General features: G+C 39.9%; 1 protein-coding gene across 8 annotated transcripts in view; it reads left to right on the top strand.

Annotated features, from left to right (window-relative positions):
* The first annotated feature begins 11,600 nt into the window (after positions 1-11,600).
* LOC134728421 (golgin subfamily A member 8B-like) overlaps positions 11,601-15,216 on the top strand; it is a 58,553-nt gene continuing 54,937 nt past the window's right edge. For 2 of the 8 annotated variants that reach the window (XM_063597060.1, XM_063597057.1), the window contains exons 1-2: positions 11,601-11,790; positions 13,724-13,812. The gene's annotated coding sequence lies outside the window, so the exon portion shown is untranslated. The remainder of the gene's footprint in view (positions 11,791-13,723; positions 13,813-15,216) is intronic. The other 6 variants (XM_063597064.1, XM_063597063.1, XM_063597056.1 and 3 more) reach the window with 4 other exon arrangements.

The raw sequence follows: 15,216 nt of genomic DNA, 5'->3' as shown, positions 1-15,216 counted from the left end.
GTTGATATTATATATATGTTGATATTATATATATGTTGATATTATATATATGTTGATATTATATATATGTTGATATTATATATATGTTGATATTATATATATGTTGATATTATATATATGTTGATATTATATATATGTTGATATTATATATATGTTGATATTATATATAATATATGTTGATATTATATATAATATATGTTGATATTATATATAATATATGTTGATATTATATATAATATATGTTGATATTATATATAATATATGTTGATATTATATATATAATATATGTTGATATTATATATATAATATATGTTGATATTATATATATAATATATGTTGATATTATATATATAATATATGTTGATATTATATATATAATATATGTTGATATTATATATATAATATATGTTGATATTATATATATAATATATGTTGATATATATAATCACACCCTTGTATATGAGCTAAAAATAACTGAAAATTGAAATTAAAAAACATAATACCATTTGCAATATATCAAAAACATGAAATTATTCAGAATAGATCTAGTAAAATATAAGCAAGCTTTGTGTGCTGGAAATTAAAAATCATTGATAAAAAATCAATATAAAATAAAGCAATAGAGAGATACACTATGTTTATGGAATAAAAGACTAAATATTATTTAAATCTCAATTCTACCCAAAATTCATTTATAAATTCAGTTCAATCCCTATCAAAATCCCATCAGGTATTTTTGTTGAACTGACAAGCTGATTCAAAAACTTATATGAAAATGCAAACCTTGAGAATAACTAAAACAATATTTTAAAAGAACAAATGTGGAGGATTCATATGGTTTGACTTAAAGTCACACTATAAAGCTATAGTAAGATAAGGTTGCATTGAGATAAAGTATAGAAATGTACAGAATAATTTGGAACAGAATATAGTGTCTAAACATAGATCTACACATATATAGTCAGCTAGTATTCTACAATGATTGATTCTCAATGGTGAAAGAAGAGAGTTTTTTACAAATGATGCTTGATTAACTTGGTGACCATATGAAAAAAGATGAGTCTTGATCTTCACCTTTCTTGTTATAAGAAATATTAAGTTGAAATAGATCAGAGGCCTGAATGTAACATGTAAAACTCTAGAACTTCTAGAAGAAAATATTTGAGAAAATCTTTATGAACATGGTTAGGAAAAGATTTCTTAGATAAGGCAAGAAAATGAGATAAATAATAAAAATTAAAAGTAGAAAAATTGGACTTCATAAAAATTAAGAACTCCTGCTCTTAAATATCACCATTAAGAAAATTAAAAGATAATCCACAGAATGGGAGAAAATATTTGCAAATCATATATCAGATAAGGAATTTGTATCCAGAATATACAAAGAATTCTTACAACTCAAGAAGCCAAACAATTTGGTTAAAAAAATTAGGTAAAATATTTGAAAAGACACTTCACCAAAAAACAATGACAGTGATGACAAACAAAAAGATGATCAACATTATTAATCACTAGGGGAATGCAAATTAAAATCTTAAGGAAATATCACTATTTATTGGAACATTTAAAATAAAAATAAAGATAAGAAAACCAAACCATGTTCTGGTAAGGATGAACAACCCCACGCTCATATGTTTTTGATGAGCCACTTTGGAAAACAGATTAGCACTTTATGTTATAAATTAGCACTTACGTTATAAATTCATACATGCACTGATTGTATGACTGAGGAATTCCATTTCCAGGTTTTTACCAAGGAAAATAAAAATGTATGTCTGTACAGTATCTGTACATGAATGTTTATAGCAATTTTATATGGAACAACCCCAAACTGAAAACAACTGTAGTGTCCATTAATTGGTAAATAAATAAACTCACTGGGGCATATCCATAAAATGAAATACTATTTAACCAAAAAAAAAAAAGTAATGAAGTACTAATATATATAAAGACAAGACTTACTTTAAAATGCATGATGCTAAGTAAAAATCTTAGATTTTTACTTACTTCTTCATGTATGATTTCCTTTACATGAAATTGTAGAAAACACAAAACTACAAGGACAAAAATTCATTTAAAGATTCCCAGTCAGGAGTTCGATACCAGCCTGGCCAACGTGGTGAAACCCTGTCTCTACTAAAAATACAAAAATTGGCCAGGCGTGGTGGTGGGCACCTGTAGTCCCAGCTACTTGGGAGGCTGAGGCAGGAGAATCGCTGGAACCTTGGAGGTGGAGATTGCAGTGAGCTGAGATCGTGCCACTGCACTCCAGCCTGGGCACAGAAGCAGGGCATGGTAGAAATATATGTATATATTTCTATATATATCTATATATATTTCTATATATATATATTTCTATATATATTTATATATATATTTCTATGTATATTTCTCTCTCTCTCTCTCTCTCTCTATATATATATATATATATATAGAATAGGGGCACCAGAGGAGTTTCTGGCTGGGATTGTTTTAAGGGTTGAATGTGGTAGGGCCTATGTAACTATGCTTCTATCAAAACTTGTTGAATTGTACAAGTAGAATTAGTGAATGTCACCTTCTGAAATTCTACAGTAAACTTGAATAAAAGGAGACTTCCAAACCTATATTTTTGAGAGCCTATTTCTGAGTCATAAGTCCAACAAAGTTCACCTTACATGGTTCTCATTTGTCATGCAATCTCACCTCTTTCTGTTTTTTCACAATATCTATGGGTTGCCATCTCCATTTATTTTCTGTGAACTCCCAACACTATGCACAAGTTTTATAATTCTCCACCATGTTAATTGTAACAGAAAGCATTTTGCATTAGCTCAACTAACCATGTTCCAAAAACAGATGTTCTGTTTTATAGTATACATGTATTAATTTATATATTAATATGTTACAACATTAATGTAATATTAATAATTATATTACTAATATATAATAATATATAATATATTAATTATATAAATATAAATATAACAATAATATATTAATCATGTGAGTATTAATGTAAATATATTAATAATATATTAATAAGATAAATATTAATATAAATATATTGATATTGTGTGCATATATATAAATTCTCATGACAAAATTTTGTGTAACATAAAAGGATTGGAAGAGGAAAGTGAAGATCTGTTTTTTTCCCTCCAATCAAATCCTTCAACTAGGGGCAATTGCTGTTAATACATAGTTTTCTGAACATTTGCATAAGTAGGGCAGTTGTATAGTAGGGCAACATATTTTTTGTCACATGGCATTATGTGTAAGGGAACTTAATGTGTCAGCTTATATAGATGGATTTCAATCTTGTGATTGTGACATGTACGAAATAGAGCAAATATACTGTAATTTGTTTAGTCATTTCTCTATTGTTGAACACTTACTTAGGAGTTTTCCAATGTTGATAGTTTCCATTGCAGTGCCAAAATAGATCCTATTAGATGTTTATTTCTAAAGATAACAGCTAAAGTACAGGTATTATATCTTGGGCTCACCTGCTATCTAAGTAAATAGCCTATTACGTGCTACGTAGGTGCTGTACCTGTGTATGAATAAAAACACATCATAGAAATCAGCAAGGAAATCCTTCTTCTTAAACACTAGATGAAATTGCTCCAAGCTTTCACTGAACATTTTCTTGAAAATCCTCCTCAGGATTTTTCCAAATTATCTGTAGGCTTATAATTTTGTGGTCATTCTCCTCCTGCCCCCCACATTTCCTCTGATTTAACTTCGTTTCAAAATTATGCAACTGTTCTATGTGTAGGGTTCCTTTTCTAATTATTTTGCCCTATCATGTAACAAACACAGCATTTTCCTTAGTGTTCATAAAATCAAAATTCTTACTCATGCTATGTGTGTTTTAACTGAACTTACTCAAGTTTTCAAGGGCCAGAAAAATGTATACAACTGACCACTGTAGCACTGCAAACACCTCCAGTTGTGTGTTACCCATCCTCCTTAAAATCATAAAGTTCCTTGGCCTGGTCTGGATTCTAGCTTCAGTCTGCTGTCATCTGTTGCAGACTGCATTTCTACTCTTTCGTATTTATTATTCACCTCTTTTCTCCCTTTTCTGTTTCTTTTGTTTCAAGAAGAGCAAAAATAACAAGAACGTATTTCTCCCACTGCTCTACACAGAACATTTAAGCTTCCCTCGGCTAAATTGTCTAACTACAAATTTAACCCAACACACTTTACAAACTCAAGGGCTGGGCTAAAACATAAGTGAGTAGTAGCCCATATGTAGTGGCCTACAAATGTCGGCCATTTGTAATGGCCTCACACAATTTAGTTGAAAGAGATGGTGTCCTCTTCAATCTCTATCTGGCTGAGGGAGCAGGGAGCTCACAGTCTGATAATGTACAGACCTGTTGAGACACCAGTGGACTACCATGTAATGGAAGAAGAGTCGAGGGAACACTGAGCAGGGTAGGATGAATTCTGCTTTGAGGTAGTCCCAAAGACTGCCAAGAGAAGGCAGTACCCGAAGATAAGTCACATGAGTCAGAGGTGAGGATGGTTTTCTATGAAAGGTAGAAGCCCTGTAAATTTGAGAAGCAAAATATTCTGGGAGACATCTGCTACCCTGCTGATCAAGAGTCTACTCAGTAAAATTTCACTAGTTTTTTTGACTTCAACAATAAATCATCAACCTAATGTAGGTGGGCTCTACCATTCACAGCAAGTGCACACTACTCTTCAGGTAGACCCAAAGCACAGGAAAAGCAGAAATAGTGCCATTGCCATTATATACCTACATTATGTTACAATCCTCAGCTTCCATTTTTGAAATATTTTTTTCTGTCAACACCAGGAGTGAAAATTAGACTATGTGCACAGGTTAAACATGCATTGAAGAGCTACAAATCTGGTAACAGAAATAATAAAACATTTCAGATCTGTGAATAATTTCAGTTGTCTATTTGATTGATCAGGAGTCATGGCACAGAAAGGAAAAAAAGAAGGTAAAATTAAGGAATATGTCCAGATGAAAGAGAAGTACCACATGCCTACCACTCCCTTTCTGCCCAAAGTGCCAACATCTCTTATTAAATAAACTGCATTTTACTCTATTTATAGAAAAGGATACTCTAGAACTAGGAACTCCATTTCTATGATACCTGGGAACAGAATAAAAAACATAACTACAAAAACTGCAATATAAAAGCTACTGTAGAAAACAGAAAATATGAGTCAAAACATTTCAGCTGAAGAAATTCTTCCCCCAAACCAACTAGGAAGAAAGATAAACTGCAATAAAACTCTCCAGACTGAATTAAATATCCTCAAATAAGCATCTGAAGACGATACAGTTCAAGAAATTTAACACTGAAGTAATATTTTCATCTAATCTATGTAGTCCATATTCCATGTCTAGAATCACATACTGCATTTACTTTTTATATCTCTTTCACCTTCTTTATTCTATCAGCATTTCTCTGCCTTTCTTTATCATGGCATTGGGAGTTTTGAAAAATTCAGGCTAGTAATTTTACAGAATGTTTCTTCATTTGAGCTTGATTGATGTGTTCTCATGATTAGACTTGGTTATATAGCTGCAAGTGGAATAATGCAGCAGTGATGTGGTGTCCTTCTCGGGGTACCATATATCCCCCAAATACAAGATATCTACATACCTCTTCTTGGTGAGGTTACTTTGCAGCAAAAGGTCAAAGTGTCATTTGCATTCTTCACTGTTTAGTTAGTACTTTTCTCCTTGTAATGAATAGCAGTCTGTGAAGAGACACTTTGAGAACATGCAAGCAGCCTGCTTCTCATCCAGCTCTTCGCAAAGATAAGTATTCTCCTGATACTTCTTGCCTAAATTATTTTTTACCACCATAGTTGCAAATGGTATTCCCCGCCCTGCCTCCCTCCACCCGGCCACTCCATGACTCTTCCTTTCACATGTATCAGGTGGCACACTAATTTAAAGAAATGTTCTCTTGGCTGGGCGCGGTGGCTCACGCCTGTAATCCCAGCACTTTGGGAGGCCGAGGCGGGCGGATCACGAGGTCAGGAGATCGAGACCATCCTGGATAACACGGTGAAACCCCGTCTCTACTAAAAATACAAAAAAATTAGCCGGGCGAGGTGGCGGGCGCCTGTAGTCCCAGCTACTCAGGAGGCTGAGGCAGGAGAATGGCGTGAACCCCGGGGGGCGGAGCCTGCAGTGAGCCGAGATCGCGCCACTGCATCCAACCTGGGCGACAGCGAGACTCCGTCTCAAAAAATAAAATAAAATAAAATAAAGAAATGTTCTCTTTTCTCCTCTGCTTATCTATCCATTTATGTATGCACGTATCTCGTTGTTTGCTTATTATAATAGATGAACAATTTCCTACTTTATTTAATCATCCTATTTTATTCAATCGTTGCAATCCTCATTTATTTTGATAGACAAATTGTCCCTAGATTTGGTCAGCAGGAGCCCCTTCAAGCTATTGCCTATTTCTTTTTGACATGTTCCCATTGTTTTCTTGAGCACTCCCTTTCTTTCTGGCACAAAAAGGTGTTTCAGTTTCATCATGTACCTTCTTTGTCCCAGCCCTGGAACCAGACATTTCTCCAAGAGGCTCTTGTTCCTTTCAGTAGGGACAGGTATTAAAAACCATCTGGGCACAAAATTCGCTTGTGGCTCTTAAGGTATTAGTGCCTCTTTTGTGGGTAGAATTAGGAAAAAATAATACATATGTGTGTGTGTGTATATATATATACATGTAAATATATATGTGTATTGTGCATACATATATATCTGTCTCATACTGAGACACTGTTTGCTTAGCTACATTTGACTTAGGTGCCAGTTTCAGCCAGAATAGGAGAGGGAAGAGATGAGGGAGGAGGGAGAGTGAGAGAGAGAGAGATGAGAAAGAATTCCTCAGGATCACTTATAAAGTGATTTGTAGAAGCAGTGAGTAGGAATGGTTTCATTTTACTTGTGAACTCTGAGCATTAACTTTTCCCATTCATGTCTATGAATGTTTTCTGTTCAAATGCCAACCTTCAACTGGGCTTTGACGTGGAGAGGGAAGAGTTTTCAATTCATCTGCACCCATTTGCTCTTCAATGTATCCTGCATTTTACTGTATCCTAGAAAACCACTACCCAGGTACAGGTATCTGGTCTGTGCTCACTTCGCTTTAGAAATAAAAATTATAAGGTGGAATTGAGAAGATAAGGTTTGAATAAATGGTTTAAGAATGCCCAGACCACCTAAGAGAAAAATGAACACTGTATAGATTATGTTATCATGCCCACAGATCACTGTGATAAATAAGACTCCATGAACAAACCTTGAATAGTGTGCACCGTTCTGTGGCCAATTCATGTGACATTTCAAGATATCCAGCCACTCAAAGGATTTAAAGCAGGAATGATTTCACAGGATCTATGATACAGTCTTTTGTAAAACAACTTTAGATAGTCATTTATTTTCTCATTATATTTTTAGCAAGCACAGAACAGGTGGGAAACACAGCTTAGCTGGAATGGAACAAAGGAAGATTTGATACTTTTTTAGAAGCTTTTACAATAGAATCTATACTTTAATGGATAGCGTTATGAGAGAAAATAAGATTATAATGGAATAAAAAGTGGCCTAATGTTCATCATTCAATTTAGTGGATATGTTATAAGATTATTTCTAAAATCTTTTGTAGATAAAACTAGATGCCTTTCTTGATGCTATGACTGGTATTACTCTGTCATAATATCTGAGCCCTTTACTAAAAATGTTTTCCTGAACATACTAAAGCATATTATGTAAAAGATAGTGAGCTATGGTGCAAGATACTATGCAACATGCCCCCCAATATTGTGACTACCTCTCCACCTATTTATACATAGAATTTACGTGGCATAAACAGATTGGCAAATACTATAATTATTATAAAATGATTTTTCAAAATCTATTTTTGTATCTAACATAATACTAAAAAAGGACTCTGTCAAAATAAAATATTAGAATTTCATAAGTCTTTTGTGCCTAGAAATTGCTGAGATGTAAGCCTTTTTTCATGAATGCTTTATCTACTGACTCCTCCTCCTCCTGAGTTGATGAGTACTCTGCCCCTTGCTCTTTGTGCTAAACACAGACAAGAGTGAGTAGTGGTGATCCCTAAGAAATAACCAGATTACAAACATTGGCCGGGCGCAGTGGCTCACGCCTGTAATCCCAGCACTTTGGGAGGCCGAGGCAGTGGATCACGAGGTCAGGAGATCAAGACCATCCTGGCTAACACGGTGAAACCCCGTCTCTACTAAAAATACAAAGAATTAGCTGGGCGTGGTGGCGGGCGCCTGTAGTCCCAGCTACTCGGGAGGCTGAGGCAGGAGAATGGCATGAACCCAGGAAGCGGAGCTTGCAGTGAGCCGAGATTGCGCCACTGCACTCCAGCCTGGGTGACAGAGCGAGACTCCGTCTCAAAAAAAAAAAGATAGTCGATGACCACGAGAGATTCATGGCAACAATGTGAGAATAGCTTTGTTAGTATTTTTCATCATATCATATTACTAAATAAATATCACAGTATTATCTCCAAAGATACCAAAATGCATCTGAAAATATTAACATTTCTTAATTTCAATGAGTTTAATAAAGAATATGGTATGTCTTAACATAATAACTACACACACATATGCAACCCATGTACACAAAAGAACACATGCACACATATATAAAACATATATGGCTATATGAAGACAGATAAACATTACGCTTAATGGTGAGAAACTTGATGCATTCTCATTAACAAACAAATTGTGTGTGTCTCCTATTACAGCCATTAGTAATTTTTTAAAATACTGATTAATATGGCAGAAAACATAATAGGTAAAAACTTTAAAAAGAAAAAAGCAACATCATTACTAATTGATAAATTTGGATTGAAGAAGTTGAAAATTGTGAAGATCAATAGAAAAGTATTAAAACAAAAACTTTCAGTATGTTTTGGGAAAAATTAATACACAAAAAGATGTAAATAAAAGTACATAAATTACTAGCCAATTAGAAAATATAACATTTATACTTAACACTTATACCTTTAATACCCAAATGAGCAGCAGGTTTTTACTTTTTACCTTTTTTCTACGCATAAAACTAAATATTCTTTTAAAACCCTCAGCTTTTCTTAAATTAACCTATACTTTTATAATTAGTTAAGCTAAAATGCCAGTTTATATCTTTTTTTGACTCAGATAATCTGACTCTTAACTTTTTATCAAAGAGCAAATTTCAGGAAATGGATTGATACGATTTAGCTGTGTCTCCACCCAAATCTCACCTTGAATTGTAACTCCCACATTCCCACATGCTCTCATCTCATCAACGAGATCTGATGGTTTTTACAACTGGAGGTTTCTCTGCATGAGCTCTTTGTCTGCTGCCATCCACGTAAAATGTGACTTGCTCCTCCTTGCCTTTCGCCATGATTGTGAGGCCTTCCCAGCCACGTGGAACTGTGAGTCCAACTAAACCTCTTTCTTTTGTAAATTGTCCAGTCTCAGGTATGTCTTTATCAGCTGTAAGGAAACGGCCTAATACACAGATATATTTGAAAAATAAAACTAATAGAATTATTTATCTATTTTATCTGATATAAATATAGTTTACAGTCCTAGTAATTACATATTTTCTTCATGCATACATTTATAGATTAATAGGGCAGAATTGGAATATATAAACTATATATGTAGTGTGTATGTATATATATACATATATATATATGGAATATTTTCTCCTCCAAAAGAATAGAAAAGTTATTGGTAGTGTTACAAATAACTTGCACATTGGAGTCATATGCAAGATTTACCAAAAAAAAAAAATTCTGGGAATTATGAAGAATAAAAATATTTTGAAGATGGTCTGTTATTAGAAAATCAAATGCCAAAATGATGCTTATGAAATTTCTCTCTTCAAGTCTATCTGAGCATAATCACCAAATATATAATTAGAATTCAGTCATTGGCTCTTGGTATTCATTGTTCAAACTGGCCAAAGAGCTACACAGAGAAAAGGGCATAATTTTATTTAATTTCAATAAGAATGTTTTTGTAGTCTTCTTTTGCCCTCACTTTTGTATGTAAATATTTATTCTTTCTCAACTCCAGCAACAGATATTACCTTTTGTCTCTGTTAGGCCAGTTTAATCTATCTAGAGGGAACTGCTTCCAAACAGGGACAGGTTGAGTATCTCTTAATCAAAATGCTTGGGACCTGAAAAATCCAAAATTGTGAATTTTTTTGAATTTTGGAGTATTTGCATATACATAATGAGAGATCTTGGGATGGGACCCAAGTCTAAACACAAAATTTATTTACATGTAGCCTCATGTTAATTTTAATTTTCTCTTGAAAGCACTGAATAAACTATGTGTTGTGTACCTGTGCTTTGGCTATGATACATTGCATGAGGTCAGGTGTAGAATTTTGTACTTGAGGTATCATATGGGCACCCAAAAAATTTCGAATTTGGGAGAGTTTTGGATTTCAGATTAAGGATGCTCATCCTTTGCCAGAATTCTACAGAAACTCAACCATACTTTTATTACTACCTTGGTGCAAAAGCAATTGCCATTTTTGGCAATGGCGAATACTGTAATTGTTTTTGTACTAACCTAATAACTACGGTTTTTATTATCCTCCTCCTTTGACATACAGAGAATATATTATTCTTCTGATATCATCTTCCATATGGCCCAAATATTTAGGAATTTCACATGATCATTTTTCTCAAAGCAAATGCATTTGTGGCCAAATTTTACAGTTATTACATAGCTAGCATGTTAACCTTGATATTATGTCACGTTTCAAATTTTGTTCCCTCTGATTTTAAACTGAATTGAGAAAAAAATAAATTTGGCTCTCTAGAAACGCAAAGAGTAAATGAGAAGTAATATGATATTGCACACTTAAAATATTTTAAAGCAGGCTTCTACTGTTACTGTTATTTTTTAGCATAAACCAAAAGTGACAATTTTCTTTGAATAAATAATAAACTTTTATATTTTAATAACATTGGCAAGCATTTTCTCATTTAAATATCTCAATTTTTAATGTAAAGTATTTCGTTTTATATAAGAGAAAAATATAAAAGGATCATGTGAATTTATGAAAACCTCACAGATAGTGTATGATATGTTTTATGTTTATGTTTCATACTCCAAATCCAGTGGCTTTTGTGTTCAAAAACGACATTTGATTAGCAAGAGGAAATGGCCATTTTACTATTACTTATCTGGAATGGTAGCATATTCCAGATAAGTAAAGGAGAATCAGCCCCATCTTTAATACTGCCAACTGGATTTGTGTCATAAAGAGAAATTAGAGGACTAAAAAGGAAACATATAAGCCTTGTCTTTCCAGATTGGAGATGGATAAGTATATAAGGAGTGACATAATATTGCTTTACAACAGTTTTCCCAGGACAAATTGAGACACCAGAAGCCAGCATATAGGTTGTGACTGATCTATTCAAATTGTTCCTAATAATGGCATCAGGTTTTTTAAAAAAAAATATTTTGTCATGCTTTAAGTTCTGGGATACACGTGCAAAACGTGCACGTTTGTTACCTAGGTATACAGCTCAGTGCGCGTGCGCCATGTAGCGCGGCCCTGCGGGCTTTCCGTACTCCGCTCGCGGTACGCTCCCGCCGCTATTCAGCTGTCGGGCTAATTAGCAGTCGAGGTGTGCGGCTAGGCGCGGGCTCTGCAGGAGCTCAGCCCCACGGAGGGAGCCGGCAGCGGCGCGGCGAGGACGGCGGCGGACCGGGGCAGCCCCGCGCCCTGGCCAGGTAAACTGGGGAACCTCGGCTGCCTGACTCGCTGGCGGCTGCAGCCTTGGGCCGCCCGCGGCGCCGCGGGGACCCGGACGCGTGGGGGCCGGCGCGTAAGCTGCAGGCCAAGAGCTTCCGAGCGCTGCCCGCCGGACTCGGCGGGGCTGCGGGGAGGCCGCCGCTGGGATCTAGGGGTGCAGCCCGGCGGCCTTGCGCCTCTCGGACCGGCCCATCCTCCTCCCACGGTGGGCGGGCGGGTGCGGCGGGGACTAGGCGATGGCTTTCGCATCCCGGGAGGGGCTCACCGCGGCGAGGGGCCACTCTCGGCGCCGGCAAGCGGCGCTGTCTGGCGGGGCCGCCCCCTCGCGTCTCGCCGGGCTGGTCGGGCCGCTGGTGCGTTCCGCTGCCCGGCTTGGCGCCGGCATCAAGTCCCCGTGCCGGGCGGCAACTACTGAGTTTGGGGTCGCCTCTGGGTTCACTTCCCCGGGAGAACTCGAGCCCGGATCTTCGCGCCTTCCCTTTCCCTGTATAATAAGGCCCAGAGGGAAAAACTCAAAAACCCCACACCTTGTTGCCCCTGGGCTGCAGGCGCCGGGTTGGGGGCACGGCGCGGACCTGCGCCTCTGCAGGGCCCCTTCTCCACGCCAGGCACTGCCTGGCAAGGCTGCTGGAGGGAGATCTGGCCGCAGATGGTGAAGGAGAACATCGAGGCCCCCGGTCCCCAAGCAGGGCTCCATGGGTCGGGCGGCGGGCCTTGGTAAGCCCAGGCGAGGGGCGAACTTCCTTTTCTCCGGGCCGACGCGGAGGGAGGGTGCGGGGAACGCCCGCTGAGGGGCCTGTCCTGCGGTACCCCAGTGGAGAGCAGAGCCTTAGAGGGGCCTGCTAGTCTTAACTTAGTATTTACTGGCAGAAGGAAGGCTTATTTTTTCAGATCTCTTCAGATAACGACCTGGCAGGCACCAGACGTAAATCTGTGGTTGAGTGCAGTCAGCTCCTAAACAGGCATGAGGTGGATGAAGCGCCCCAAACTTGGCATCTTGTGTCTGGCACTTTGTTTTTGGGCTAAACTGCCTCTGGCGTCTTCAACCTTCTGTGCCTTTTTGTTTTTGTTTGTTTTTCTATTTTCCTTCCTGTTTCAGAAAGGACAGTGGTTTTAGAAGTAATGACCTGAGAGCTTTGCAGGTTGAAGTGGGACAAGTTTTCCTAAGGTGCAGGTTGGCAGGTGCCAGGAGCCTGCCGGTGGCTTTTTCTCAGGCCTCTGGGTTAGGGTCCCTCCAGTGAGGTGAGACAGGGGTTTCTCCCCTCCCAGAGGTGTGGCCACTACGCAGGGGGACAGGAACTGGGTTTCCCAGTCCGGGGAGTCCAGGATGCCCTGCACTCTGCGCTGATTCCTGGGTGACCGTGGGGGCTGCCTTCCCCCACAGCCTGGGCTGGAGAGGGTCTCCTAAGCTTAGGATCCGCGGGGCAGGAGGGCTGGGGTGACAAGGACACGTGGAACGTGCTGGGGCTCCGGGCAGTGTCCAGGGCGTGAGTAGATAAAGCTGGAGCTCGTAGCTGTGTGCTGGCAGCCCTCGGTGGGCTCTAGCAGTACTGGCAGGGGGGCCCTTGGAGTGGGCTCCCTCTCTGGGCTGGGACTGGGTGATGGCAGTAGCAATGGGGCACCAAGTCTTCCCTCTCATTTGTTAGGAAGTGCGGTCTGTGCCCGTCCCCACTGTCTGGCTCTTGGGCTGGGAGAAGCTGCAGGCTGAGTCCCACGGGGTGTGAGTGTGTGTGAGCAGGAGTGGGTGCTGGAAGGAGGTAAAGCTGGTGACCATCAGCTCCTCATTCTCTTGCACCTTGTATGTTTTCTCTGACACCCCAGACCCAAGTTGTGGCCTGCTGGTTAACTTGTTTACATAACCTTCTTAAGTAGCTCTAACCTTTAAAAAAAAAAAATCAAAATGTTTTACAGGAATAATCGGTGGAGATGGATTGTGAAATGGAGGTGCATAAATATCCAGTTTGCCAACCGAGCTAAGAAATGCTGGATAAAAGTAAAAGGTAATTGTAAAAGACACTGATCACACCCCTGGAAGCTTAGAGATGGGATAAGACACCTTGATTTTTCCCAGACAAAACTGAGGAAGTCAGAGGAAAAACAGTTGATGGTGAGATTGGCATCAGGCTGGGCTTTGTTTGGATTGGGCCGCGGTGGCTGCAGTGAGGGCTGTTGGAGTGGGGAGAGTGGGGATTGAGCCTGGCTGCAGAGGCCCCCTCCAGGCCTCAGCTCCTCTCCGGCACTCCTCCGTGTCCTCTGCCATGCATACCTGCCCCGGTGACTTAACAGGTGAGGGCCTCAGGTGACACCATGGTCTGAAGTCTTGGAGAAACCTTTACTGTCCAGGGGAGGAAAGGACTGGCGGTCGGTGGGGATCGAGGCCCAGCACACATCACTGGGTGGCTTGAATGTCTTCGGCAGAGATCACATGCCCTGCCTTGCAGCCTGGTCCTTAGAGAAACGGAGAGAGCTCTGGGCCTGGGCGGCAGCCCTGGTTGTACCACTCACAGGCTGTGTGTCCTCAACGCAGTCTCAGTTCCTCACCCTTGCCAGGTGGCCGTGAGCACTGGGGACGTGGAGGCACAGGTAGGGTGTAAGGTAGTCACTGGTGACCAGGCAGGCCTCCCGGATGTAGGTCAGGTTTGAGATGGTTGCTCACCAGGAGGCAGCCTGTGTGCCCATCGGGGGCTGGGGGTGCTCATTGTTCCCTTGGGTGGTGGTTGGCCCGAGCGCCCACAGGGAGACTTCTCTGGCTCCTTCCTTTCCCAGAGTTCCTCCCCACCCCCCTGCCGCCCACCGCCTGGGTTGGGTCCAGCTCATGTCTCAGAGCAGCCTGCTGGCACAGGCTGAGTCAGCTGTCATGGGCACTGTCGTTTCTCGCCTCTCCTGAAGCCAATCCTCCCCTCTCTCCCTGTCCAGACACACAAGGGAGGCCCAGGAGTTAGGTGACCTCAAGATCATGCAGCCAGGCTCTCTCTGTGGAACCCTGCGTACTGGTGGGGTGCCATTGCTGTGTGCATTATGATCTCTGTGCTGGCTGTAAGGTTTCCCAGGTTGGGCTGTGGGGTACCCCTGAGTCTGCAAGTTGGCCCAGGCCAGGTGTGTCACCATTGCCCAGGCCTTCAGTGGCTTTCCAGTGCTCCCTCCACATCCATGTTTCTCGGCCTGATTTTTCTCAAGTTCCCCCGCTCGCTCCCAAGAATGGCCCCTCCAGGCTTTCCTGGCTCCAGGCAGACAGGCTCATTGCCCAGATCTGCCCTGGGTTGTCCCCACCCCATCCCCACCTGTCATCTTGGCCCATGTCCATCCCGGAGATCCTAACTGAATGTAGGCTCTTTCGTCTTATCCCTTGGTCCTCGGATTTGCCAGGCCACTCTTGCCTCCAGGCCTTTGCACCTGCTGTTCCC

Source organism: Pan paniscus, chromosome 16 (genome assembly GCF_029289425.2).
Source record: "Pan paniscus chromosome 16, NHGRI_mPanPan1-v2.0_pri, whole genome shotgun sequence".
NCBI classification, from domain to species: domain Eukaryota; kingdom Metazoa; phylum Chordata; class Mammalia; order Primates; family Hominidae; genus Pan; species Pan paniscus.
This window is presented reverse-complemented; position numbering and strand designations above follow the sequence as displayed.